The following is a 27,640-nucleotide window of genomic DNA, read 5'->3' as shown; positions in this document are numbered from 1 at the left end:
AACAAAAACCTGCAATTAATTGTTGACCTTTTTGTTTGTCAAAAAGAGACTATTCTTTTAAGCCACTCATTGTTTCTTAGAAAAAAGCATGGTAAGAGAAAAACCTGTAATTTCATTTTGACTGTTTTTTATTTGTCAAAATGAGACTTCTTTGCAGCCACTCAAAGTTACGTAGACAAAATGGAATCTACAGTTTACCCAATATACCACCAAATGGTTGACAGTTTACTAAATATGCATAAGTATATACTTTTTTTATGGATTGGCAAAAGAAAAATTCACTTGATGCTTTTGATTTAGGCAATTGACATCAATCAGATAATGGAACCATGGGATTTAAAAGAACCTGAGAAGATGGGCTCATCTGCGATTTAATCCCAGGACCTCTCGCACCCTAAGCGAGAATCATACCCCTATACCAACGAGCCTACTGTTCATGTATTTTCATGTATACTAATGAAATTGGAAGTGAAACTGTTGGAATACATTAGTATTTTAAAATACTATCAGATAATTGAACTAAGCACTTTTAAAGAACCTGAGAAAACAGGCTCATCCAGGATATGAACCTGGCACCTTTTGCACCCGAAGCAAGAATCATACACCCAGACCAACAAGCCACTAGCCAAATAATTTCTTATTCAGTTTTTACCATTTTTAAAGTAAAACTCAAATTATTTAAGAAAAAATGCAAATAGCTGGAGAAAACACAATTTCATTTAATGAAGATAAAACATTTTAAAAATAACATAACAACTTAAAACAAAAAATGTGTATGTAGCATTGCAAACATAATAACTTAAGGTTACTTGTTATCCAAGTATGTATATTAGAAATGTGCAGTGCCAATATTTAGAGGTCCCAATAGAGTTTGGACTTTTTTTGATAGTTGGAACCTAAGACTTGTCACATACTGTGTGCAACTCAAGCATGCAGACCCAGAAGAAAGACAAAATAAACACCTGCAATTTATTGTTGATCTTTTTGTTAGTCATAATGAGACTATTCTTTTAAGCCACTCAGGGTTATTTAGAAAAAAGAAAGGTAAGAGAAAAACCTGTAATTTAATTTTGACAGTTTTTTGTTTGTCAAAATTAGACTTTTAAGCCACTCAAGGTTACTTAGACAAAATGGAATCTATAGTTTACCCAATATACCACCAAATGGTTGATATTTTACTAAGTATGCATAAGTATATACCTTTAAAAGATGGGCTCATCCGGGATTTGTACCGGGGATCTCTTGCACCCTAAGCAAGAATCAACGAGCCCACTGTGCATGTCTTTTTTATGTATATTAATGAAATTGTAAGTAAAACTGTTTGTATACATTAGTGAGTATTTTAAAATACTATTAAATACTATCAGATATTAAGGACTTTAAAAGTACATGAAGAGATGGGCTCGTCCGGGATTTGAACCCGGGACCTCTCGCACCCAAAGCGAGAATCATACCCCTAGACCAACGAGCCATCTGCCCAAGGTCTTCTCATTCAGATTTTACCATTTTTAAAGTAAAACTCAAATTATTTAATAAAAAAATGCAATAAGCTGGAAAAAAAGATGTTACATTTTAAAAATACCATAACAATTTAAAAAAATTATTTGTAGCATAGCTAAAATGTTTCCTTAAGGTAAATTTTTGGTCCAAGTATGCATATTTGGAAATTTCAGTGCCAAGATTTATGGGTTCCTATAGAGTTTTAACTTTTCTGATAGCTGGAACCTAAGACTTGTCTCATACTGTGTGCAACTTAAGCATACAGACCAAGAAGAAAGAAAAAAACAAAAACCTGCAATTAATTGTTGACCTTTTTGTTTGTCAAAAAGAGACTATTCTTTTAAGCCACTCATTGTTTCTTAGAAAAAAGCATGGTAAGAGAAAAACCTGTAATTTCATTTTGACTTTTTTATTTGTCAAAATGAGACTTCTTTGCAGCCACTCAAAGTTACTTAGACAAAATGGAATCTACAGTTTACCCAATATACCACCAAATGGTTGACAGTTTACTAAATATGCATAAGTATATACTTTTTTTTATGGATTGGCAAAAGAAAAATTCACTTGATGCTTTTGACTCAGGCAATTGACATCAATCAGATAATGGAACCATGGGATTTAAAAGAACCTGAGAAGATGGGCTCGTCTGCGATTTAATCCCAGGACCTCTCACACCCTAAGCGAGAATCATACCCCTATACCAACGAGCCTACTGTTCATGTATTTTCATGTATACTAATGAAATTGGAAGTGAAACTGTTGGAATACATTAGTATTTTAAAATACTATCAGATAATTGAACTAAGCACTTTTAAAGAACCTGAGAAAACAGGCTCATCCAGGATATGAACCTGGCACTTTTTGCACCCGAAGCAAGAATCATACACCCAGACCAACAAGCCACCAGCCAAATAATTTCTTATTCAGTTTTTACCATTTTTAAAGTAAAACTCAAATTATTTAAGAAAAAATGCAAATAGCTGGAGAAAACACAATTTCATTTAATGAAGATAAAACATTTTAAAAATAACATAACAACTTAAAACAAAAAATGTGTATGTAGCATTGCAAAAATAATAACTTAAGGTTACTTGTTATCCAAGTATGTATATTAGAAATGTGCAGTGCCAATATTTAGAGGTCCCAATAGAGTTTGGACTTTTTTTGATAGTTGGAACCTAAGACTTGTCACATACTGTGTGCAACTCAAGCATGCAGACCCAGAAGAAAGACAAAATAAACACCTGCAATTTATTGTTGATCTTTTTGTTAGTCATAATGAGACTATTCTTGTAAGCCACTCAAGGTTATTTAGAAAAAAGAAAGGTAAGAGAAAAACCTGTAATTTAATTTTGACAGTTTTTTGTTTGTCAAAATTAGACTTTTAAGCCACTCAAGGTTACTTAGACAAAATGGAATCTATAGTTTACCCAATATACCACCAAATGGTTGACATTTTACTAAGTATGCATAAGTATATACCTTTAAAAGATGGGCTCATCCAGGATTTGTACCGGGGATCTCTCGCACCCTAAGCAAGAATCAACGAGCCCACTGTGCATGTCTTTTTTATGTATATGAATGAAATTGTAAGTAAAACTGTTTGTATACATTAGTGAGTATTTTAAAATGCTATTAAATACTATCAGATATTAAGGACTTTAAAAGTACATGAAGAGATGGGCTCGTCCGGGATTTGAACCCGGGTCCTCTCGCACCCAAAGCGAGAATCATACCCCTAGACCAACGAGCCATCTGCCCAAGGTCTTCTCATTCAGATTTTACCATTTTTAAAGTAAAACTCAAATTATTTAATTAAAAAATGCAATAAGCTGGAAAAAAAGATGTTACATTTTAAAAATACCATAACAATTTAAAAAAATTATTTGTAGCATAGCTAAAATGTTTCCTTAAGGTAAATTTTTGGTCCAAGTATGCATATTTGGAAATTTCAGTGCCAAGATTTATGGGTTCCTACAGAGTTTTAACTTTTCTGATAGCTGGAACCTAAGACTTGTCTCATACTGTGTGCAACTTAAGCATACAGACCAAGAAGAAAGAAAAAAACAAAAACCTGCAATTAATTGTTGACCTTTTTGTTTGTCAAAAAGAGACTATTCTTTTAAGCCACTCATTGTTTCTTAGAAAAAAGCATGGTAAGAGAAAAACCTGTAATTTCATTTTGACTGTTTTTTAGTTGTCAAAATGAGACTTCTTTGCAGCCACTCAAAGTTACTTAGACAAAATGGAATCTACAGTTTACCCAATATACCACCAAATGGTTGACAGTTTACTAAATATGCATAAGTATATACTTTTTTTATGGATTGGCAAAAGAAAAATTCACTTGATGCTTTTGATTTAGGCAATTGACATCAATCAGATAATGGAACCATGGGATTTAAAAGAACCTGAGAAGATGGGCTCGTCTGCGATTTAATCCCAGGACCTCTCGCACCCTAAGCGAGAATCATACCCCTTTACCAACGAGCCTACTGTTCATGTATTTTCATGTATACTAATGAAATTGGAAGTGAAACTGTTGGAATACATTAGTATTTTAAAATACTATCAGATAATTGAACTAAGCACTTTTAAAGAACCTGAGAAAACAGGCTCATCCAGGATATGAACCTGGCACCTTTTGCACCTGAAGCAAGAATCATACACCCAGACCAACAAGCCACCAGCCAAATAATTTCTTATTCAGTTTTTACCATTTTTAAAGTAAAACTCCAATTATTTAAGAAAAAATGCAAATAGCTGGAGAAAACACAATTTCATTTAATGAAGATAAAACATTTTAAAAATAACATAACAACTTAAAACAAAAAATGTGTATGTAGCATTGCAAAAATAATAACTTAAGGTTACTTGTTATCCAAGTATGTATATTAGAAATGTGCAGTGCCAATATTTAGAGGTCCCAATAGAGTTTGGACTTTTTTTGATAGTTGGAACCTAAGACTTGTCACATACTGTGTGCAACTCAAGCATGCAGACCCAGAAGAAAGACAAAATAAACACCTGCAATTTATTGTTGATCTTTTTGTTAGTCATAATGAGACTATTCTTTTAAGCCACTCAGGGTTATTTAGAAAAAAGAAAGGTAAGAGAAAAACCTGTAATTTAATTTTGACAGTTTTTTGTTTGTCAAAATTAGACTTTTAAGCCACTCAAGGTTACTTAGACAAAATGGAATCTATAGTTTACCCAATATACCACCAAATGGTTGACATTTTACTAAGTATGCATAAGTATATACCTTTAAAAGATGGGCTCATCCAGGATTTGTACCGGGGATCTCTCGCACCCTAAGCAAGAATCAACGAGCCCACTGTGCATGTCTTTTTTATGTATATTAATGAAATTGTAAGTAAAACTGTTTGTATACATTAGTGAGTATTTTAAAATGCTATTAAATACTCTCAGATATTAAGGACTTTAAAAGTACATGAAGAGATGGGCTCGTCCGGGATTTGAACCCGGGACCTCTCGCACCCAAAGCGAGAATCATACCCCTTGACCAACGAGCCATCTGCCTAAGGTCTTCTCATTCAGATTTTACCATTTTTAAAGTAAAACTCAAATTATTTAATAAAAAAATGCAATAAGCTGGAAAAAAAGATGTTACATTTTAAAAATACCATAACAATTTAAAAAAATTATTTGTAGCATAGCTAAAATGTTTCCTTAAGGTAAATTTTTGGTCCAAGTATGCATATTTGGAAATTTCAGTGCCAAGATTTATGGGTTCCTATAGAGTTTTAACTTTTCTGATAGCTGGAACCTAAGACTTGTCTCATACTGTGTGCAACTTAAGCATACAGACCAAGAAGAAAGAAAAAAACAAAAACCTGCAATTAATTGTTGACCTTTTTGTTTGTCAAAAAGAGACTATTCTTTTAAGCCACTCATTGTTTCTTAGAAAAAAGCATGGTAAGAGAAAAACCTGTAATTTCATTTTGACTGTTTTTTATTTGTCAAAATGAGACTTCTTTGCAGCCACTCAAAGTTACGTAGACAAAATGGAATCTACAGTTTACCCAATATACCACCAAATGGTTGACAGTTTACTAAATATGCATAAGTATATACTTTTTTTATGGATTGGCAAAAGAAAAATTCACTTGATGCTTTTGATTTAGGCAATTGACATCAATCAGATAATGGAACCATGGGATTTAAAAGAACCTGAGAAGATGGGCTCATCTGCGATTTAATCCCAGGACCTCTCGCACCCTAAGCGAGAATCATACCCCTATACCAACGAGCCTACTGTTCATGTATTTTCATGTATACTAATGAAATTGGAAGTGAAACTGTTGGAATACATTAGTATTTTAAAATACTATCAGATAATTGAACTAAGCACTTTTAAAGAACCTGAGAAAACAGGCTCATCCAGGATATGAACCTGGCACCTTTTGCACCCGAAGCAAGAATCATACACCCAGACCAACAAGCCACTAGCCAAATAATTTCTTATTCAGTTTTTACCATTTTTAAAGTAAAACTCAAATTATTTAAGAAAAAATGCAAATAGCTGGAGAAAACACAATTTCATTTAATGAAGATAAAACATTTTAAAAATAACATAACAACTTAAAACAAAAAATGTGTATGTAGCATTGCAAACATAATAACTTAAGGTTACTTGTTATCCAAGTATGTATATTAGAAATGTGCAGTGCCAATATTTAGAGGTCCCAATAGAGTTTGGACTTTTTTTGATAGTTGGAACCTAAGACTTGTCACATACTGTGTGCAACTCAAGCATGCAGACCCAGAAGAAAGACAAAATAAACACCTGCAATTTATTGTTGATCTTTTTGTTAGTCATAATGAGACTATTCTTTTAAGCCACTCAGGGTTATTTAGAAAAAAGAAAGGTAAGAGAAAAACCTGTAATTTAATTTTGACAGTTTTTTGTTTGTCAAAATTAGACTTTTAAGCCACTCAAGGTTACTTAGACAAAATGGAATCTATAGTTTACCCAATATACCACCAAATGGTTGATATTTTACTAAGTATGCATAAGTATATACCTTTAAAAGATGGGCTCATCCGGGATTTGTACCGGGGATCTCTTGCACCCTAAGCAAGAATCAACGAGCCCACTGTGCATGTCTTTTTTATGTATATTAATGAAATTGTAAGTAAAACTGTTTGTATACATTAGTGAGTATTTTAAAATACTATTAAATACTATCAGATATTAAGGACTTTAAAAGTACATGAAGAGATGGGCTCGTCCGGGATTTGAACCCGGGACCTCTCGCACCCAAAGCGAGAATCATACCCCTAGACCAACGAGCCATCTGCCCAAGGTCTTCTCATTCAGATTTTACCATTTTTAAAGTAAAACTCAAATTATTTAATAAAAAAATGCAATAAGCTGGAAAAAAAGATGTTACATTTTAAAAATACCATAACAATTTAAAAAAATTATTTGTAGCATAGCTAAAATGTTTCCTTAAGGTAAATTTTTGGTCCAAGTATGCATATTTGGAAATTTCAGTGCCAAGATTTATGGGTTCCTATAGAGTTTTAACTTTTCTGATAGCTGGAACCTAAGACTTGTCTCATACTGTGTGCAACTTAAGCATACAGACCAAGAAGAAAGAAAAAAACAAAAACCTGCAATTAATTGTTGACCTTTTTGTTTGTCAAAAAGAGACTATTCTTTTAAGCCACTCATTGTTTCTTAGAAAAAAGCATGGTAAGAGAAAAACCTGTAATTTCATTTTGACTTTTTTATTTGTCAAAATGAGACTTCTTTGCAGCCACTCAAAGTTACTTAGACAAAATGGAATCTACAGTTTACCCAATATACCACCAAATGGTTGACAGTTTACTAAATATGCATAAGTATATACTTTTTTTTATGGATTGGCAAAAGAAAAATTCACTTGATGCTTTTGACTCAGGCAATTGACATCAATCAGATAATGGAACCATGGGATTTAAAAGAACCTGAGAAGATGGGCTCGTCTGCGATTTAATCCCAGGACCTCTCACACCCTAAGCGAGAATCATACCCCTATACCAACGAGCCTACTGTTCATGTATTTTCATGTATACTAATGAAATTGGAAGTGAAACTGTTGGAATACATTAGTATTTTAAAATACTATCAGATAATTGAACTAAGCACTTTTAAAGAACCTGAGAAAACAGGCTCATCCAGGATATGAACCTGGCACCTTTTGCACCCGAAGCAAGAATCATACACCCAGACCAACAAGCCACCAGCCAAATAATTTCTTATTCAGTTTTTACCATTTTTAAAGTAAAACTCAAATTATTTAAGAAAAAATGCAAATAGCTGGAGAAAACACAATTTCATTTAATGAAGATAAAACATTTTAAAAATAACATAACAACTTAAAACAAAAAATGTGTATGTAGCATTGCAAAAATAATAACTTAAGGTTACTTGTTATCCAAGTATGTATATTAGAAATGTGCAGTGCCAATATTTAGAGGTCCCAATAGAGTTTGGACTTTTTTTGATAGTTGGAACCTAAGACTTGTCACATACTGTGTGCAACTCAAGCATGCAGACCCAGAAGAAAGACAAAATAAACACCTGCAATTTATTGTTGATCTTTTTGTTAGTCATAATGAGACTATTCTTTTAAGCCACTCAGGGTTATTTAGAAAAAAGAAAGGTAAGAGAAAAACCTGTAATTTAATTTTGACAGTTTTTTGTTTGTCAAAATTAGACTTTTAAGCCACTCAAGGTTACTTAGACAAAATGGAATCTATAGTTTACCCAATATACCACCAAATGGTTGACATTTTACTAAGTATGCATAAGTATATACCTTTAAAAGATGGGCTCATCCAGGATTTGTACCGGGGATCTCTCGCACCCTAAGCAAGAATCAACGAGCCCACTGTGCATGTCTTTTTTATGTATATGAATGAAATTGTAAGTAAAACTGTTTGTATACATTAGTGAGTATTTTAAAATGCTATTAAATACTATCAGATATTAAGGACTTTAAAAGTACATGAAGAGATGGGCTCGTCGGGATTTGAACCCGGGTCCTCTCGCACCCAAAGCGAGAATCATACCCCTAGACCAACGAGCCATCTGCCCAAGGTCTTCTCATTCAGATTTTACCATTTTTAAAGTAAAACTCAAATTATTTAATTAAAAAATGCAATAAGCTGGAAAAAAAGATGTTACATTTTAAAAATACCATAACAATTTAAAAAAATTATTTGTAGCATAGCTAAAATGTTTCCTTAAGGTAAATATTTGGTCCAAGTATGCATATTTGGAAATTTCAGTGCCAAGATTTATGGGTTCCTACAGAGTTTTAACTTTTCTGATAGCTGGAACCTAAGACTTGTCTCATACTGTGTGCAACTTAAGCATACAGACCAAGAAGAAAGAAAAAAACAAAAACCTGCAATTAATTGTTGACCTTTTTGTTTGTCAAAAAGAGACTATTCTTTTAAGCCACTCATTGTTTCTTAGAAAAAAGCATGGTAAGAGAAAAACCTGTAATTTCATTTTGACTGTTTTTTAGTTGTCAAAATGAGACTTCTTTGCAGCCACTCAAAGTTACTTAGACAAAATGGAATCTACAGTTTACCCAATATACCACCAAACGGTTGACAGTTTACTAAATATGCATAAGTATATACTTTTTTTATGGATTGGCAAAAGAAAAATTCACTTGATGCTTTTGATTTAGGCAATTGACATCAATCAGATAATGGAACCATGGGATTTAAAAGAACCTGAGAAGATGGGCTCGTCTGCGATTTAATCCCAGGACCTCTCGCACCCTAAGCGAGAATCATACCCCTTTACCAACGAGCCTACTGTTCATGTATTTTCATGTATACTAATGAAATTGGAAGTGAAACTGTTGGAATACATTAGTATTTTAAAATACTATCAGATAATTGAACTAAGCACTTTTAAAGAACCTGAGAAAACAGGCTCATCCAGGATATGAACCTGGCACCTTTTGCACCTGAAGCAAGAATCATACACCCAGACCAACAAGCCACCAGCCAAATAATTTCTTATTCAGTTTTTACCATTTTTAAAGTAAAACTCAAATTATTTAAGAAAAAATGCAAATAGCTGGAGAAAACACAATTTCATTTAATGAAGATAAAACATTTTAAAAATAACATAACAACTTAAAACAAAAAATGTGTATGTAGCATTGCAAAAATAATAACTTAAGGTTACTTGTTATCCAAGTATGTATATTAGAAATGTGCAGTGCCAATATTTAGAGGTCCCAATAGAGTTTGGACTTTTTTTGATAGTTGGAACCTAAGACTTGTCACATACTGTGTGCAACTCAAGCATGCAGACCCAGAAGAAAGACAAAATAAACACCTGCAATTTATTGTTGATCTTTTTGTTAGTCATAATGAGACTATTCTTTTAAGCCACTCAGGGTTATTTAGAAAAAAGAAAGGTAAGAGAAAAACCTGTAATTTAATTTTGACAGTTTTTTGTTTGTCAAAATTAGACTTTTAAGCCACTCAAGGTTACTTAGACAAAATGGAATCTATAGTTTACCCAATATACCACCAAATGGTTGATATTTTACTAAGTATGCATAAGTATATACCTTTAAAAGATGGGCTCATCCGGGATTTGTACCGGGGATCTCTCGCACCCTAAGCAAGAATCAACGAGCCCACTGTGCATGTCTTTTTTATGTATATTAATGAAATTGTAAGTAAAACTGTTTGTATACATTAGTGAGTATTTTAAAATACTATTAAATACTATCAGATATTAAGTACTTTAAAAGTACATGAAGAGATGGGCTCGTCCGGGATTTGAACCCGGGACCTCTCGCACCCAAAGCGAGAATCATACCCCTAGACCAACGAGCCATCTGCCCAAGGTCTTCTCATTCAGATTTTACCATTTTTAAAATAAAACTCAAATTATTTAATAAAAAAATGCAATAAGCTGGAAAAAAAGATGTTACATTTTAAAAATACCATAACAATTTAAAAAAATTATTTGTAGCATAGCTAAAATGTTTCCTTAAGGTAAATTTTTGGTCCAAGTATGCATATTTGGAAATTTCAGTGCCAAGATTTATGGGTTCCTATAGAGTTTTAACTTTTCTGATAGCTGGAACCTAAGACTTGTCTCATACTGTGTGCAACTTAAGCATACAGACCAAGAAGAAAGAAAAAAACAAAAACCTGCAATTAATTGTTGACCTTTTTGTTTGTCAAAAAGAGACTATTCTTTTAAGCCACTCATTGTTTCTTAGAAAAAAGCATGGTAAGAGAAAAACCTGTAATTTCATTTTGACTTTTTTATTTGTCAAAATGAGACTTCTTTGCAGCCACTCAAAGTTACTTAGACAAAATGGAATCTACAGTTTACCCAATATACCACCAAATGGTTGACAGTTTACTAAATATGCATAAGTATATACTTTTTTTTATGGATTGGCAAAAGAAAAATTCACTTGATGCTTTTGACTCAGGCAATTGACATCAATCAGATAATGGAACCATGGGATTTAAAAGAACCTGAGAAGATGGGCTCGTCTGCGATTTAATCCCAGGACCTCTCACACCCTAAGCGAGAATCATACCCCTATACCAACGAGCCTACTGTTCATGTATTTTCATGTATACTAATGAAATTGGAAGTGAAACTGTTGGAATACATTAGTATTTTAAAATACTATCAGATAATTGAACTAAGCACTTTTAAAGAACCTGAGAAAACAGGCTCATCCAGGATATGAACCTGGCACTTTTTGCACCCGAAGCAAGAATCATACACCCAGACCAACAAGCCACCAGCCAAATAATTTCTTATTCAGTTTTTACCATTTTTAAAGTAAAACTCAAATTATTTAAGAAAAAATGCAAATAGCTGGAGAAAACACAATTTCATTTAATGAAGATGAAACATTTTAAAAATAACATAACAACTTAAAACAAAAAATGTGTATGTAGCATTGCAAAAATAATAACTTAAGGTTACTTGTTATCCAAGTATGTATATTAGAAATGTGACCCAGAAGAAAGACAAAATAAACACCTGCAATTTATTGTTGATCTTTTTGTTAGTCATAATGAGACTATTCTTTTAAGCCACTCAAGGTTATTTAGAAAAAAGAAAGGTAAGAGAAAAACCTGTAATTTAATTTTGACAGTTTTTTGTTTGTCAAAATTAGACTTTTAAGCCACTCAAGGTTACTTAGACAAAATGGAATCTATAGTTTACCCAATATACCACCAAATGGTTGATATTTTACTAAGTATGCATAAGTATATACCTTTAAAAGATGGGCTAATCCGGGATTTGTACCGGGGATCTCTCGCACCCTAAGCAAGAATCAACGAGCCCACTGTGCATGTCTTTTTTATGTATATTAATGAAATTGTAAGTAAAACTGTTTGTATACATTAGTGAGTATTTTAAAATACTATTAAATACTATCAGATATTAAGGACTTTAAAAGTACATGAAAAGATGGGCTTGTCCGGGATTTGAGCCCTGGACCTCTCGCACCAAAAGCGAGAATCATACCCCTAGACCAACGAGCCATCTGCCCAAGGTCTTCTCATTCAGATTTTACCATTTTTAAAGTAAAACTCATATTATTTAATAAAAAAAATGCAATAAGCTGGAAAAAAAGATGTTACATTTTAAAAATACCATAACAATTTAAAAAAATTATTTGTAGCATAGCTAAAATGTTTCCTTAAGGTAAATTTTTGGTCCAAGTATGCATATTTGGAAATTTCAGTGCCAAGATTTATGGGTTCCTATAGAGTTTTAACTTTTCTGATAGCTGGAACCTAAGACTTGTCTCATACTGTGTGCAACTTAAGCATACAGACCAAGAAGAAAGAAAAAAACAAAAACCTGCAATTAATTGTTGACCTTTTTGTTTGTCAAAAAGAGACTATTCTTTTAAGCCACTCATTGTTTCTTAGAAAAAAGCATGGTAAGAGAAAAACCTGTAATTTCATTTTGACTTTTTTATTTGTCAAAATGAGACTTCTTTGCAGCAACTCAAAGTTACTTAAACAAAATGGAATCTACAGTTTACCCAATATACCACCAAATGGTTGACAGTTTACTAAATATGCATAAGTATATACTTTTTTTTATGGATTGGCAAAAGAAAAATTCACTTGATGCTTTTGACTCAGGCAATTGACATCAATCAGATAATGGAACCATGGGATTTAAAAGAACCTGAGAAGATGGGCTCGTCTGCGATTTAATCCCAGGACCTCTCACACCCTAAGCGAGAATCATACCCCTATACCAACGAGCCTACTGTTCATGTACTTTCATGTATACTAATGAAATTGGAAGTGAAACTGTTGGAATACATTAGTATTTTAAAATACTATCAGATAATTGAACTAAGCACTTTTAAAGAACCTGAGAAAACAGGCTCATCCAGGATATGAACCTGGCACCTTTTGCACCCGAAGCAAGAATCATACACCCAGACCAACAAGCCACTAGCCAAATAATTTCTTATTCAGTTTTTACCATTTTTAAAGTAAAACTCAAATTATTTAAGAAAAAATGCAAATAGCTGGAGAAAACACAATTTCATTTAATGAAGATAAAACATTTTAAAAATAACATAACAACTTAAAACAAAAAATGTGTATGTAGCATTGCAAAAATAATAACTTAAGGTTACTTGTTATCCAAGTATGTATATTAGAAATGTGCAGTGCCAATATTTAGAGGTCCCAATAGAGTTTGGACTTTTTTTGATAGTTGGAACCTAAGACTTGTCACATACTGTGTGCAACTCAAGAATGCAGACCCAGAAGAAAGACAAAATAAACACCTGCAATTTATTGTTGATCTTTTTGTTTATCATAATGAGACTATTCTTTTAAGCCACTCAAGGTTATTTAGAAAAAAGAAAGGTAAGAGAAAAACCTGTAATTTAATTTTGACAGTTTTTTGTTTGTCAAAATTAGAATTTTAAGCCACTCAAGGTTACTTAGACAAAATGGAATCTATAGTTTACCCAATATACCACCAAATGGTTGACATTTTACTAAGTATGCATAAGTATATACCTTTAAAAGATGGGCTCATCCAGGATTTGTACCGGGGATCTCTCGCACCCTAAGCAAGAATCAACGAGCCCACTGTGCATGTCTTTTTTATGTATATTAATGAAATTGTAAGTAAAACTGTTTGTATACATTAGTGAGTATTTTAAAATGCTATTAAATACTATCAGATATTAAGGACTTTAAAAGTACATGAAGAGATGGGCTCGTCTGGGATTTGAACCCGGGACCTCTCGCACCCAAAGCGAGAATCATACCCCTTGACCAACGAGCCATCTGCCTAAGGTCTTCTCATTCAGATTTTACCATTTTTAAAGTAAAACTCAAATTATTTAATAAAAAAATGCAATAAGCTGGAAAAAAAGATGTTACATTTTAAAAATACCATAACAATTTAAAAAAATTATTTGTAGCATAGCTAAAATGTTTCCTTAAGGTAAATTTTTGGTCCAAGTATGCATATTTGGAAATTTCAGTGCCAAGATTTATGGGTTCCTATAGAGTTTTAACTTTTCTGATAGCTGGAACCTAAGACTTGTCTCATATTGTGTGCAACTTAAGCATACAGACCAAGAAGAAAGAAAAAAACAAAAACCTGCAATTAATTGTTGACCTTTTTGTTTGTCAAAAAGAGACTATTCTTTTAAGCCACTCATTGTTTCTTAGAAAAAAGCATGGTAAGAGAAAAACCTGTAATTTCATTTTGACTGTTTTTTATTTGTCAAAATGAGACTTCTTTGCAGCCACTCAAAGTTACTTAGACAAAATGGAATCTACAGTTTACCCAATATACCACCAAATGGTTGACAGTTTACTAAATATGCATAAGTATATACTTTTTTCATGGATTGGCAAAAGAAAAATTCACTTGATGCTTTTGATTTAGGCAATTGACATCAATCAGATAATGGAACCATGGGATTTAAAAGAACCTGAGAAGATGGGCTCGTCTGCGATTTAATCCCAGGACCTCTCGCACCCTAAGCGAGAATCATACCCCTATACCAACGAGCCTACTGTTCATGTATTTTCATGTATACTAATGAAATTGGAAGTGAAACTGTTGGAATACATTAGTATTTTAAAATACTATCAGATAATTGAACTAAGCACTTTTAAAGAACCTGAGAAAACAGGCTCATCCAGGATATGAACCTGGCACCTTTTGCACCCAAAGCAAGAATCATACACCCAGACCAACAAGCCACTAGCCAAATAATTTCTTATTCAGTTTTTACCATTTTTAAAGTAAAACTCAAATTATTTAAGAAAAAATGCAAATAGCTGGAGAAAACACAATTTCATTTAATGAAGATAAAACATTTTAAAAATAACATAACAACTTAAAACAAAAAATGTGTATGTAGCATTGCAAACATAATAACTTAAGGTTACTTGTTATCCAAGTATGTATATTAGAAATGTGCAGTGCCAATATTTAGAGGTCCCAATAGAGTTTGGACTTTTTTTGATAGTTGGAACCTAAGACTTGTCACATACTGTGTGCAACTCAAGCATGCAGACCCAGAAGAAAGACAAAATAAACACCTGCAATTTATTGTTGATCTTTTTGTTAGTCATAATGAGACTATTCTTTTAAGCCACTCAGGGTTATTTAGAAAAAAGAAAGGTAAGAGAAAAACCTGTAATTTAATTTTGACAGTTTTTTGTTTGTCAAAATTAGACTTTTAAGCCACTCAAGGTTACTTAGACAAAATGGAATCTATAGTTTACCCAATATACCACCAAATGGTTGATATTTTACTAAGTATGCATAAGTATATACCTTTAAAAGATGGGCTCATCCGGGATTTGTACCGGGGATCTCTCGCACCCTAAGCAAGAATCAACGAGCCCACTGTGCATGTCTTTTTTATGTATATTAATGAAATTGTAAGTAAAACTGTTTGTATACATTAGTGAGTATTTTAAAATACTATTAAATACTATCAGATATTAAGGACTTTAAAAGTACATGAAGAGATGGGCTCGTCCGGGATTTGAACCCGGGACCTCTCGCACCCAAAGCGAGAATCATACCCCTAGACCAACGAGCCATCTGCCCAAGGTCTTCTCATTCAGATTTTACCATTTTTAAAGTAAAACTCAAATTATTTAATAAAAAAATGCAATAAGCTGGAAAAAAAGATGTTACATTTTAAAAATACCATAACAATTTAAAAAAATTATTTGTAGCATAGCTAAAATGTTTCCTTAAGGTAAATTTTTGGTCCAAGTATGCATATTTGGAAATTTCAGTGCCAAGATTTATGGGTTCCTATAGAGTTTTAACTTTTCTGATAGCTGGAACCTAAGACTTGTCTCATACTGTGTGCAACTTAAGCATACAGACCAAGAAGAAAGAAAAAAACAAAAACCTGCAATTAATTGTTGACCTTTTTGTTTGTCAAAAAGAGACTATTCTTTTAAGCCACTCATTGTTTCTTAGAAAAAAGCATGGTAAGAGAAAAACCTGTAATTTCATTTTGACTGTTTTTTATTTGTCAAAATGAGACTTCTTTGCAGCCACTCAAAGTTACTTAGACAAAATGGAATCTACAGTTTACCCAATATACCACCAAATGGTTGACAGTTTACTAAATATGCATAAGTATATACTTTTTTTATGGATTGGCAAAAGAAAAATTCACTTGATGCTTTTGATTTAGGCAATTGACATCAATCAGATAATGGAACCATGGGATTTAAAAGAACCTGAGAAGATGGGCTCGTCTGCGATTTAATCCCAGGACCTCTCGCACCCTAAGCGAGAATCATACCCCTATACCAACGAGCCTACTGTTCATGTACTTTCATGTATACTAATGAAATTGGAAGTGAAACTGTTGGAATACATTAGTATTTTAAAATACTATCAGATAATTGAACTAAGCACTTTTAAAGAACCTGAGAAAACAGGCTCATCCAGGATATGAACCTGGCACCTTTTGCACCCGAAGCAAGAATCATACACCCAGACCAACAAGCCACTAGCCAAATAATTTCTTATTCAGTTTTTACCATTTTTAAAGTAAAACTCAAATTATTTAAGAAAAAATGCAAATAGCTGGAGAAAACACAATTTCATTTAATGAAGATGAAACATTTTAAAAATAACATAACAACTTAAAACAAAAAATGTGTATGTAGCATTGCAAAAATAATAACTTAAGGTTACTTGTTATCCAAGTATGTATATTAGAAATGTGCAGTGCCAATATTTAGAGGTCCCAATAGAGTTTGGACTTTTTTTGATAGTTGGAACCTAAGACTTGTCATATACTGTGTGCAACTCAAGCAAGCAGACCCAGAAGAAAGACAAAATAAAACACCTGCAATTTATTGTTGATCTTTTTGTTAGTCATAATGAGACTATTCTTTTAAAACCACTCAGGGTTATTTAGAAAAAAGAAAGGTAAGAGAAAAACCTGTAATTTAATTTTGACAGTTTTTTGTTTGTCAAAATTAGACTTTTAAGCCACTCAAGGTAACTTAGACAAAATGGAATCTATAGTTTACCCAATATACCACCAAATGGTTGACATTTTACTAAGTATGCATAAGTATATACCTTTAAAATATGGGCTCATCCGGGATTTGTACCGGGGATCTCTCGCACCCTAAGCAAGAATCAACGAGCCCACTGTGCATGTCTTTTTTATGTATATTAATGAAATTGTAAGTAAAACTGTTTGTATACATTAGTGAGTATTTTAAAATGCTATTAAATACTATCAGATATTAAGGACTTTAAAAGTACATGAAGAGATGGGCTCGTCCAGGATTTGAACCCGGGACCTTTCGCACCCAAAGCGAGAATCATACCCCTAGACCAACGAGCCATCTGCCTAAGGTCTTCTCATTCAGATTTTACCATTTTTAAAGTAAAACTCAAATTATTTAATAAAAAATGCAATAAGCTGGAAAAAAAGATGTTACATTTTAAAAATACCATAACAATTTAAAAAAATTATTTGTAGCATAGCTAAAATGTTTCCTTAAGGTAAATTTTTGGTCCAAGTATGCATATTTGGAAATTTCAGTGCCAAGATTTATGGGTTCCTATAGAGTTTTAACTTTTCTGATAGCTGGAACCTAAGACTTGTCTCATACTGTGTGCAACTTAAGCATACAGACCAAGAAGAAAGAAAAAAACAAAAACCTGCAATTAATTGTTGACCTTTTTGTTTGTCAAAAAGAGACTATTCTTTTAAGCCACTCATTGTTTCTTAGAAAAAAGCATGGTAAGAGAAAAACCTGTAATTTCATTTTGACTGTTTTTTATTTGTCAAAATGAGACTTCTTTGCAGCCACTCAAAGTTACTTAGACAAAATGGAATCTACAGTTTACCCAATATACCACCAAATGGTTGACAGTTTACTAAATATGCATAAGTATATACTTTTTTTATGGATTGGCAAAATAAAAATTCACTTGATGCTTTTGATTTAGGCAATTGACATCAATCAGATAATGGAACCATGGGATTTAAAAGAATCTGAGAAGATGGGCTCATCTGTGATTTAATCCCAGGACCTCTCGCACCCTAAGCGAGAATCATACCCCTATACCAACAAGCCTACTGTTCATGTATTTTCATGTATACTAATGAAATTGGAAGTGAAACTGTTGGAATACATTAGTATTAATGTAAATACTATCAGATAATTGAACTAAGCACTTTTAAAGAACCTGAGAAAACAGGCTCATCCAGGATATGAACCTGGCACCTTTTGCACCCGAAGCAAGAATCATACACCCAGACCAACAAGCCACTAGCCAAATAATTTCTTATTCAGTTTTTACCATTTTTAAAGTAAAACTCAAATTATTTAAGAAAAAATGCAAATAGCTGGAGAAAACACAATTTCATTTAATGAAGATAAAACATTTTAAAAATAACATAACAACTTAAAACAAAAAAATGTGTATGTAGCATTGCAAACATAATAACTTAAGGTTACTTGTTATCCAAGTATGTATATTAGAAATGTGCAGTGCCAATATTTAGAGGTCCCAATAGAGTTTGGACTTTTTTTGATAGTTGGAACCTAAGACTTGTCACATACTGTGTGCAACTCAAGCATGCAGACCCAGAAGAAAGACAAAATAAACACCTGCAATTTATTGTTGATCTTTTTGTTAGTCATAATGAGACTATTCTTTTAAGCCACTCAAGGTTATTTAGAAAAAAGAAAGGTAAGAGAAAAACCTGTAATTTAATTTTGACAGTTTTTTGTTTGTCAAAATTAGAATTTTAAGCCACTCAAGGTTACTTAGACAAAATGGAATCTATAGTTTACCCAATATACCACCAAATGGTTGACATTTTACTAAGTATGCATAAGTATATACCTTTAAAAGATGGGCTCATCCGGGATTTGTACCGGGGATCTCTCGCACCCTAAGCAAGAATCAACGAGCCCACTGTGCATGTCTTTTTTATGTATATTAATGAAATTGTAAGTAAAACTGTTTGTATACATTAGTGAGTATTTTAAAATGCTATTAAATACTATCAGATATTAAGGACTTTAAAAGTACATGAAGAGATGGGCTCGTCTGGGATTTGAACCCGGGACCTCTCGCACCCAAAGCGAGAATCATACCCCTTGACCAACGAGCCATCTGCCTAAGGTCTTCTCATTCAGATTTTACCATTTTTAAAGTAAAACTCAAATTATTTAATAAAAAAATGCAATAAGCTGGAAAAAAAGATGTTACATTTTAAAAATACCATAACAATTTAAAAAAATCATTTGTAGCATAGCTAAAATGTTTCCTTAAGGTAAATTTTTGGTCCAAGTATGCATATTTGGAAATTTCAGTGCCAAGATTTATGGGTTCCTATAGAGTTTTAACTTTTCTGATAGCTGGAACCTAAGACTTGTCTCATACTGTGTGCAACTTAAGCATACAGACCAAGAAGAAAGAAAAAACAAAAACCTGCAATTAATTGTTGACCTTTTTGTTTGTCAAAAAGAGACTATTCTTTTAAGCCACTCATTGTTTCTTAGAAAAAAGCATGGTAAGAGAAAAACCTGTAATTTCATTTTGACTTTTTTATTTGTCAAAATGAGACTTCTTTGCAGCCACTCAAAGTTACATAGACAAAATGGAATCTACAGTTTACCCAATATACCACCAAATGGTTGACAGTTTACTAAATATGCATAAGTATATACTTTTTTTTATGGATTGGCAAAATAAAAATTCACTTGATGCTTTTGACTCAGGCAATTGACATCAATCAGATAATGGAACCATGGGATTTAAAAGAACCTGAGTAGATGGGCTCGTCTGCGATTTAATCCCAGGACCTCTCACACCCTAAGCGAGAATCATACCCCTATACCAACGAGCCTACTGTTCATGTATTTTCATGTATACTAATGAAATTGGAAGTGAAACTGTTGGAATACATTAGTATTTTAAAATACTATCAGATAATTGAACTAAGCACTTTTAAAGAATCTGAGAAAACAGGCTCATCCAGGATATGAACCTGGGACCTTTTGCACCCGAAGCAAGAATCATACAGCCAGACCAACAAGCCACTAGCCAAATAATTTCTTATTCAGTTTTTACCATTTTTAAAGTAAAACTCAAATTATTTAAGAAAAAATGCAAATAACTGGAGAAAACACAATTTCATTTAATGAAGATGAAACATTGTAAAAATAACATAACAACTTAAAACAAAAAATGTGTATGTAGCATTGCAAAAATAATAACTTAAGGTTACTTGTTATCCAAGTATGTATATTAGAAATGTGCAGTGCCAATATTTAGAGGTCCCAATAGAGTTTGGACTTTTTTTGATAGTTGGAACCTAAGACTTGTCATATACTGTGTGCAACTCAAGCAAGCAGACCCAGAAGAAAGACAAAATAAAACACCTGCAATTTATTGTTGATCTTTTTGTTAGTCATAATGAGACTATTCTTTTAAAACCACTCAGGGTTATTTAGAAAAAAGAAAGGTAAGAGAAAAACCTGTAATTTAATTTTGACATTTTTTTGTTTGTCAAAATTAGACTTTTAAGCCACTCAAGGTAACTTAGACAAAATTGAATCTATAGTTTACCCAATATACCACCAAATGGTTGACATTTTACTAAGTATGCATAAGTATATACCTTTAAAATATGGGCTCATCCGGGATTTGTACCGGGGATCTCTCGCACCCTAAGCAAGAATCAACGAGCCCACTGTGCATGTCTTTTTTTATGTATATTAATGAAATTGTAAGTAAAACTGTTTGTATACATTAGTGAGTATTTTAAAATGCTATTAAATACTATCAGATATTAAGGACTTTAAAAGTACATGAAGAGATGGGCTCGTCCGGGATTTGAACCCGGGACCTCTCGCACCCAAAGCAAGAATCATACCCCTAGACCAACGAGCCATCTGCCTAAGGTCTTCTCATTCAGATTTTACCATTTTTAAAGTAAAACTCAAATTATTTAATAAAAAATGCAATAAGCTGGAAAAAATGATGTTACATTTTAAAAATACCATAACAATTAAAAAAATTATTTGTAGCATAGCTAAAATGTTTCCTTAAGGTAAATTTTTGGTCCAAGTATGCATATTTGGAAATTTCAGTGCCAAGATTTATGGGTTCCTATAGAGTTTTAACTTTTCTGATAGCTGGAACCTAAGACTTGTCTCATACTGTGTGCAACTTAAGCATACAGACCAAGAAGAAAGAAAAAAACAAAAACCTGCAATTAATTGTTGACCTTTTTGTTTGTCAAAAAGAGACTATTCTTTTAAGCCACTCATTGTTTCTTAGAAAAAAGCATGGTAAGAGAAAAACCTGTAATTTCATTTTGACTTTTTTATTTGTCAAAATGAGACTTCTTTGCAGCCACTCAAAGTTACTTAGACAAAATGGAATCTACAGTTTACCCAATATACCACCAAATGGTTGACAGTTTACTAAATATGCATAAGTAAATACTTTTTTTTATGGATTGGCAAAAGAAAAATTCACTTGATGCTTTTGATTTAGGCAATTGACATCAATCAGATAATGGAACCATGGGATTTAAAAGAACCTGAGAAGATGGGCTCGTCTGCGATTTAATCCCAGGACCTCTCGCACCCTAAGCGAGAATCATACCCCTATACCAACGAGCCTACTGTTCATATATTTTCATGTATACTAATGAAATTGGAAGTGAAACTGTTGGAATACATTAGTATTTTAAAATACTATCAGATAATTGAACTAAGCACTTTTAAAGAACCTGAGAAAACAGGCTCATCCAGGATATGAACCTGGCACCTTTTGCACCCGAAGCAAGAATCATACACCCAGACCAACAAGCCACTAGCGAAATAATTTCTTATTCAGTTTTTACCATTTTTAAAGTAAAACTCAAATTATTTAAGAAAAAATGCAAATAACTGGAGAAAACACAATTTCATTTAATGAAGATGAAACATTGTAAAAATAACATAACAACTTAAAACAAAAAATGTGTATGTAGCATTGCAAAAATAATAACTTAAGGTTACTTGTTATCCAAGTATGTATATTAGAAATGTGCAGTGCCAATATTTAGAGGTCCCAATAGAGTTTGGACTTTTTTTGATAGTTGGAACCTAAGACTTGTCACATACTGTGTGCAACTCAAGCATGCAGACCCAGAAGAAAGACAAAATAAAACACCTGCAATTTATTGTTGATCTTTTTGTTAGTCATAATGAGACTATTCTTTTAAAACCACTCAGGGTTATTTAGAAAAAAGAAAGGTAAGAGAAAAACCTGTAATTTAATTTTGACAGTTTTTTGTTTGTCAAAATTAGACTTTTAAGCCACTCAAGGTAACTTAGACAAAATGGAATCTATAGTTTACCCAATATACCACCAAATGGTTGACATTTTACTAAGTATGCATAAGTATATACCTTTAAAATATGGGCTCATCCGGGATTTGTACTGGGGATCTCTCGCACCCTAAGCAAGAATCAACGAGCCCACTGTGCATGTCTTTTTTATGTATATTAATGAAATTGTAAGTAAAACTGTTTGTATACATTAGTGAGTATTTTAAAATGCTATTAAATACTATCAGATATTAAGGACTTTAAAAGTACATGAAGAGATGGGCTCGTCCGGGATTTGAACCCAGGACCTCTCGCACCCAAAGCGAGAATCATACCCCTAGACCAACGAGCCATCTGCCTAAGGTCTTCTCATTCAGATTTTACCATTTTTAAAGTAAAACTCAAATTATTTAATAAAAAATGCAATAAGCTGGAAAAAAAGATGTTACATTTTAAAAATACCATAACAATTAAAAAAATTATTTGTAGCATAGCTAAAATGTTTCCTTAAGGTAAATTTTTGGTCCAAGTATGCATATTTGGAAATTTCAGTGCCAAGATTTATGGGTTCCTATAGAGTTTTAACTTTTCTGATAGCTGGAACCTAAGACTTGTCTCATACTGTGTGCAACTTAAGCATACAGACCAAGAAGAAAGAAAAAAACAAAAACCTGCAATTAATTGTTGACCTTTTTGTTTGTCAAAAAGAGACTATTCTTTTAAGCCACTCATTGTTTCTTAGAAAAAAGCATGGTAAGAGAAAAACCTGTAATTTCATTTTGACTGTTTTTTATTTGTCAAAATGAGACTTCTTTGCAGCCACTCAAAGTTACTTAGACAAAATGGAATCTACAGTTTACCCAATATACCACCAAATGGTTGACAGTTTACTAAATATGCATAAGTATATACTTTTTTTATGGATTGGCAAAATAAAAATTCACTTGATGCTTTTGATTTAGGCAATTGACATCAATCAGATAATGGAACCATGGGATTTAAAGGAACCTGAGAAGATGGGCTCGTCTGCGATTTAATCCCAGGACCTCTCGCACCCTAAGCGAGAATCATACCCCTATACCAACGAGCCTACTGTTCATGTATTTTCATGTATACTAATGAAATTGGAAGTGAAACTGTTGGAATACATTAGTATTTTAAAATACTATCAGATAATTGAACTAAGCACTTTTAAAGAACCTGAGAAAACAGGCTCATCCAGGATATGAACCTGGCACCTTTTGCACCCGAAGCAAGAATCATACACCCTGACCAACAAGCCACTAGCCAAATAATTTCTTATTCAGTTTTTACCATTTTTAAAGTAAAACTCAAATTATTTAAGAAAAAATGCAAATAGCTGGAGAAAACACAATTTCATTTAATGAAGATAAAACATTTTAAAAATAACATAACAACTTAAAACAAAAAATGTGTATGTAGCATTGCAAAAATAATAACTTAAGGTTACTTGTTATCCAAGTATGTATATTAGAAATGTGCAGTGCCAATATTTAGAGGTCCCAATAGAGTTTGGACTTTTTTTGATAGTTGGAACCTAAGACTTGTCACATACTGTGTGCAACTCAAGCATGCAGACCCAGAAGAAAGACAAAATAAACACCTGCAATTTATTGTTGATCTTTTTGTTAGTCATAATGAGACTATTCTTTTAAGCCACTCAGGGTTATTTAGAAAAAAGAAAGGTAAGAGAAAAACCTGTAATTTAATTTTGACAGTTTTTTGTTTGTCAAAATTAGACTTTTAAGCCACTCAAGGTTACTTAGACAAAATGGAATCTATAGTTTACCCAATATACCACCAAATGGTTGACATTTTACTAAGTATGCATAAGTATATACCTTTAAAAGATGGGCTCATCCGGGATTTGTACCGGGGATCTCTCGCACCCTAAGCAAGAATCAACGAGCCCACTGTGCATGTCTTTTTTATGTATATTAATGAAATTGTAAGTAAAACTGTTTGTATACATTAGTGAGTATTTTAAAATACTATTAAATACTATCAGATATTAAGGACTTTAAAAGTACATGAAGAGATGGGCTCGTCCAGGATTTGAACCCGGGACCTCTCGCACCCAAAGCGAGAATCATACCCCTAGACCAACGAGCCATCTGCCCAAGGTCTTCTCATTCAGATTTTACCATTTTTAAAGTAAAACTCAAATTATTTAATAAAAAAATGCAATAAGCTGGAAAAAAAGATGTTACATTTTAAAAATACCATAACAATTTAAAAAAATTATTTGTAGCATAGCTAAAATGTTTCCTTAAGGTAAATTTTTGGTCCAAGTATGCATATTTGGAAATTTCAGTGCCAAGATTTATGGGTTCCTATAGAGTTTTAACTTTTCTGATAGCTGGAACCTAAGACTTGTCTCATACTGTGTGCAACTTAAGCATACAGACCAAGAAGAAAGAAAAAAACAAAAACCTGCAATTAATTGTTGACCTTTTTGTTTGTCAAAAAGAGACTATTCTTTTAAGCCACTCATTGTTTCTTAGAAAAAAGCATGGTAAGAGAAAAACCTGTAATTTCATTTTGACTTTTTTATTTGTCAAAATGAGACTTCTTTGCAGCCACTCAAAGTTACTTAGACAAAATGGAATCTACAGTTTACCCAATATACCACCAAATGGTTGACAGTTTACTAAATATGCATAAGTATATACTTTTTTTTATGGATTGGCAAAAGAAAAATTCACTTGATGCTTTTGACTCAGGCAATTGACATCAATCAGATAATGGAACCATGGGATTTAAAAGAACCTGAGAAGATGGGCTCGTCTGCGATTTAATCCCAGGACCTCTCACACCCTAAGCGAGAATCATACCCCTATACCAACGAGCCTACTGTTCATGTATTTTCATGTATACTAATGAAATTGGAAGTGAAACTGTTGGAATACATTAGTATTTTAAAATACTATCAGATAATTGAACTAAGCACTTTTAAAGAACCTGAGAAAACAGGCTCATCCAGGATATGAACCTGGCACCTTTTGCACCTGAAGCAAGAATCATACACCCAGACCAACAAGCCACTAGCCAAATAATTTCTTATTCAGTTTTTACCATTTTTAAAGTAAAACTCAAATTATTTAAGAAAAAATGCAAATAGCTGGAGAAAACACAATTTCATTTAATGAAGATAAAACATTTTAAACATAACAACTTAAAACAAAAAATGTGTATGTAGCATTGCAAAAATAATAACTTAAGGTTACTTGTTATCCAAGTATGTATATTAGAAATGTGCAGTGCCAATATTTAGAGGTCCCAATAGAGTTTGGACTTTTTTTGATAGTTGGAACCTAAGACTTGTCACATACTCTGTGCAACTCAAGCATGCAGACCCAGAAGAAAGACAAAATAAACACCTGCAATTTATTGTTGATCTTTTTGTTAGTCATAATGAGACTATTCTTTTAAGCCACTCAGGGTTATTTAGAAAAAAGAAAGGTAAGAGAAAAACCTGTAATTTAATTTTGACAGTTTTTTGTTTGTCAAAATTAGCCTTTTAAGCCACTCAAGGTTACTTAGACAAAATGGAATCTATAGTTTACCCAATATACCACCAAATGGTTGACATTTTACTAAGTATGCATAAGTATATACCTTTAATAGATGGGCTCATCCAGGATTTGTACCGGGGATCTCTCGCACCCTAAGCAAGAATCAACGAGCCCACTGTGCATGTCTTTTTTATGTATATTAATGAAATTGTAAGTAAAACTGTTTGTATACATTAGTGAGTATTTTAAAATACTATTAAATACTATCAGATATTAAGGACTTTAAAAGTACATGAAGAGATGGCCTCGTCCGGGATTTGAACCCGGGACCTCTCGCACCCAAAGCGAGAATCATACCCCTAGACCAACGAGCCATCTGCCCAAGGTCTTCTCGTTCAGATTTTACCATTTTTAAAGTAAAACTCAAATTATTTAATAAAAAAATGCAATAAGCTGGAAAAAAAGATGTTACATTTTAAAAATACCATAACAATTTAAAAAAAATATTTGTAGCATAGCTAAAATGTTTCCTTAAGGTAAATTTTTGGTCCAAGTATGCATATTTGGAATTTTCAGTGCCAAGATTTATGGGTTCCTATAGAGTTTTAACTTTTCTGATAGCTGGAACCTAAGACTTGTCTCATACTGTGTGCAACTTAAGCATACAGACCAAGAAGAAAGAAAAAAACAAAAACCTGCAATTAATTGTTGTCCTTTTTGTTTGTCAAAAAGAGACTATTCTTTTAAGCCACTCATTGTTTCTTAGAAAAAAGCATGGTAAGAGAAAAACCTGTAATTTCATTTTGACTGTTTTTTATTTGTCAAAATGAGACTTCTTTGCAGCCACTCAAAGTTACTTAGACAAAATGGAATCTACAGTTTACCCAATATACCACCAAATGGTTGACAGTTTACTAAATATGCAGAAGTATATACTTTTTTTATGGATTGGCAAAAGAAAAATTCACTTGATGCTTTTGATTTAGGCAATTGACATCAATCAGATAATGGAACCATGGGATTTAAAAGAACCTGAGAAGATGGGCTCGTCTGCGATTTAATCCCAGGACCTCTCGCACCCTAAGCGAGAATCATACCCCTATACCAACGAGCCTACTGTTCATGTATTTTCATGTATACTAATGAAATTGGAAGTGAAACTGTTGGAATACATTAGTATTTTAAAATACTATCAGATAATTGAACTAAGCACTTTTAAAGAACCTGAGAAAACAGGCTCATCCAGGATATGAACCTGGCACCTTTTGCACCCGAAGCCAGAATCATACACCCAGACCAACAAGCCACTAGCCAAATAATTTCTTATTCAGTTTTTACCATTTTTAAAGTAAAACTCAAATTATTTAAGAAAAAATGCAAATAGCTGGAGAAAACACAATTTCATTTAATGAAGATAAAACATTTTAAAAATAACATAACAACTTAAAACAAAAAATGTGTATGTAGCATTGCAAACATAATAACTTAAGGTTACTTGTTATCCAAGTATGTATATTAGAAATGTGCAGTGCCAATATTTAGAGGTCCCAATAGAGTTTGGACTTTTTTTGATAGTTGGAACCTAAGACTTGTCACATACTGTGTGCAACTCAAGCATGCAGACCCAGAAGAAAGACAAAATAAACACCTGCAATTTATTGTTGATCTTTTTGTTAGTCATAATG

General features: G+C 32.6%; 13 non-coding genes across 13 annotated transcripts; all 13 read right to left on the bottom strand.

The window, feature by feature from the left end:
* Positions 1 to 1,399: 1,399 nt before the first annotated feature.
* Positions 1,400 to 1,471, bottom strand: TRNAP-UGG (transfer RNA proline (anticodon UGG)). The gene has a single exon. It is a non-coding gene; the product is annotated as a tRNA-Pro (tRNA).
* A 1,710-nt stretch (positions 1,472 to 3,181) lies between these two features.
* On the bottom strand, positions 3,182 to 3,253 carry TRNAP-UGG (transfer RNA proline (anticodon UGG)). The gene has a single exon. It is a non-coding gene; the product is annotated as a tRNA-Pro (tRNA).
* Positions 3,254 to 4,964: 1,711 nt separating this feature from the next.
* Positions 4,965 to 5,036, bottom strand: TRNAP-UGG (transfer RNA proline (anticodon UGG)). The gene has a single exon. It is a non-coding gene; the product is annotated as a tRNA-Pro (tRNA).
* A 1,711-nt stretch (positions 5,037 to 6,747) lies between these two features.
* Positions 6,748 to 6,819, bottom strand: TRNAP-UGG (transfer RNA proline (anticodon UGG)). The gene has a single exon. It is a non-coding gene; the product is annotated as a tRNA-Pro (tRNA).
* Positions 6,820 to 10,311: 3,492 nt separating this feature from the next.
* On the bottom strand, positions 10,312 to 10,383 carry TRNAP-UGG (transfer RNA proline (anticodon UGG)). The gene has a single exon. It is a non-coding gene; the product is annotated as a tRNA-Pro (tRNA).
* A 3,397-nt stretch (positions 10,384 to 13,780) lies between these two features.
* On the bottom strand, positions 13,781 to 13,852 carry TRNAP-UGG (transfer RNA proline (anticodon UGG)). Its single transcript has one exon. It is a non-coding gene; the product is annotated as a tRNA-Pro (tRNA).
* Positions 13,853 to 15,563: 1,711 nt separating this feature from the next.
* TRNAP-UGG (transfer RNA proline (anticodon UGG)) lies at positions 15,564 to 15,635 on the bottom strand. Its single transcript has one exon. It is a non-coding gene; the product is annotated as a tRNA-Pro (tRNA).
* Positions 15,636 to 17,348: 1,713 nt separating this feature from the next.
* On the bottom strand, positions 17,349 to 17,420 carry TRNAP-UGG (transfer RNA proline (anticodon UGG)). Its single transcript has one exon. It is a non-coding gene; the product is annotated as a tRNA-Pro (tRNA).
* A 1,713-nt stretch (positions 17,421 to 19,133) lies between these two features.
* TRNAP-UGG (transfer RNA proline (anticodon UGG)) lies at positions 19,134 to 19,205 on the bottom strand. Its single transcript has one exon. It is a non-coding gene; the product is annotated as a tRNA-Pro (tRNA).
* A 1,712-nt stretch (positions 19,206 to 20,917) lies between these two features.
* Positions 20,918 to 20,989, bottom strand: TRNAP-UGG (transfer RNA proline (anticodon UGG)). The gene has a single exon. It is a non-coding gene; the product is annotated as a tRNA-Pro (tRNA).
* A 1,710-nt stretch (positions 20,990 to 22,699) lies between these two features.
* On the bottom strand, positions 22,700 to 22,771 carry TRNAP-UGG (transfer RNA proline (anticodon UGG)). Its single transcript has one exon. It is a non-coding gene; the product is annotated as a tRNA-Pro (tRNA).
* A 1,709-nt stretch (positions 22,772 to 24,480) lies between these two features.
* Positions 24,481 to 24,552, bottom strand: TRNAP-UGG (transfer RNA proline (anticodon UGG)). Its single transcript has one exon. It is a non-coding gene; the product is annotated as a tRNA-Pro (tRNA).
* A 1,704-nt stretch (positions 24,553 to 26,256) lies between these two features.
* Positions 26,257 to 26,329, bottom strand: TRNAP-UGG (transfer RNA proline (anticodon UGG)). Its single transcript has one exon. It is a non-coding gene; the product is annotated as a tRNA-Pro (tRNA).
* Positions 26,330 to 27,640: the final 1,311 nt, after the last annotated feature.

The sequence above is a fragment of the Pseudophryne corroboree genome, chromosome 3, assembly GCF_028390025.1.
Source record: "Pseudophryne corroboree isolate aPseCor3 chromosome 3, aPseCor3.hap2, whole genome shotgun sequence".
In the NCBI taxonomy this organism is placed as follows: Eukaryota; Metazoa; Chordata; class Amphibia; order Anura; family Myobatrachidae; genus Pseudophryne; species Pseudophryne corroboree.
The sequence above is the reverse complement of the archived record's forward strand: the minus strand, read 5'-3'. Positions and strand labels throughout refer to the sequence as shown.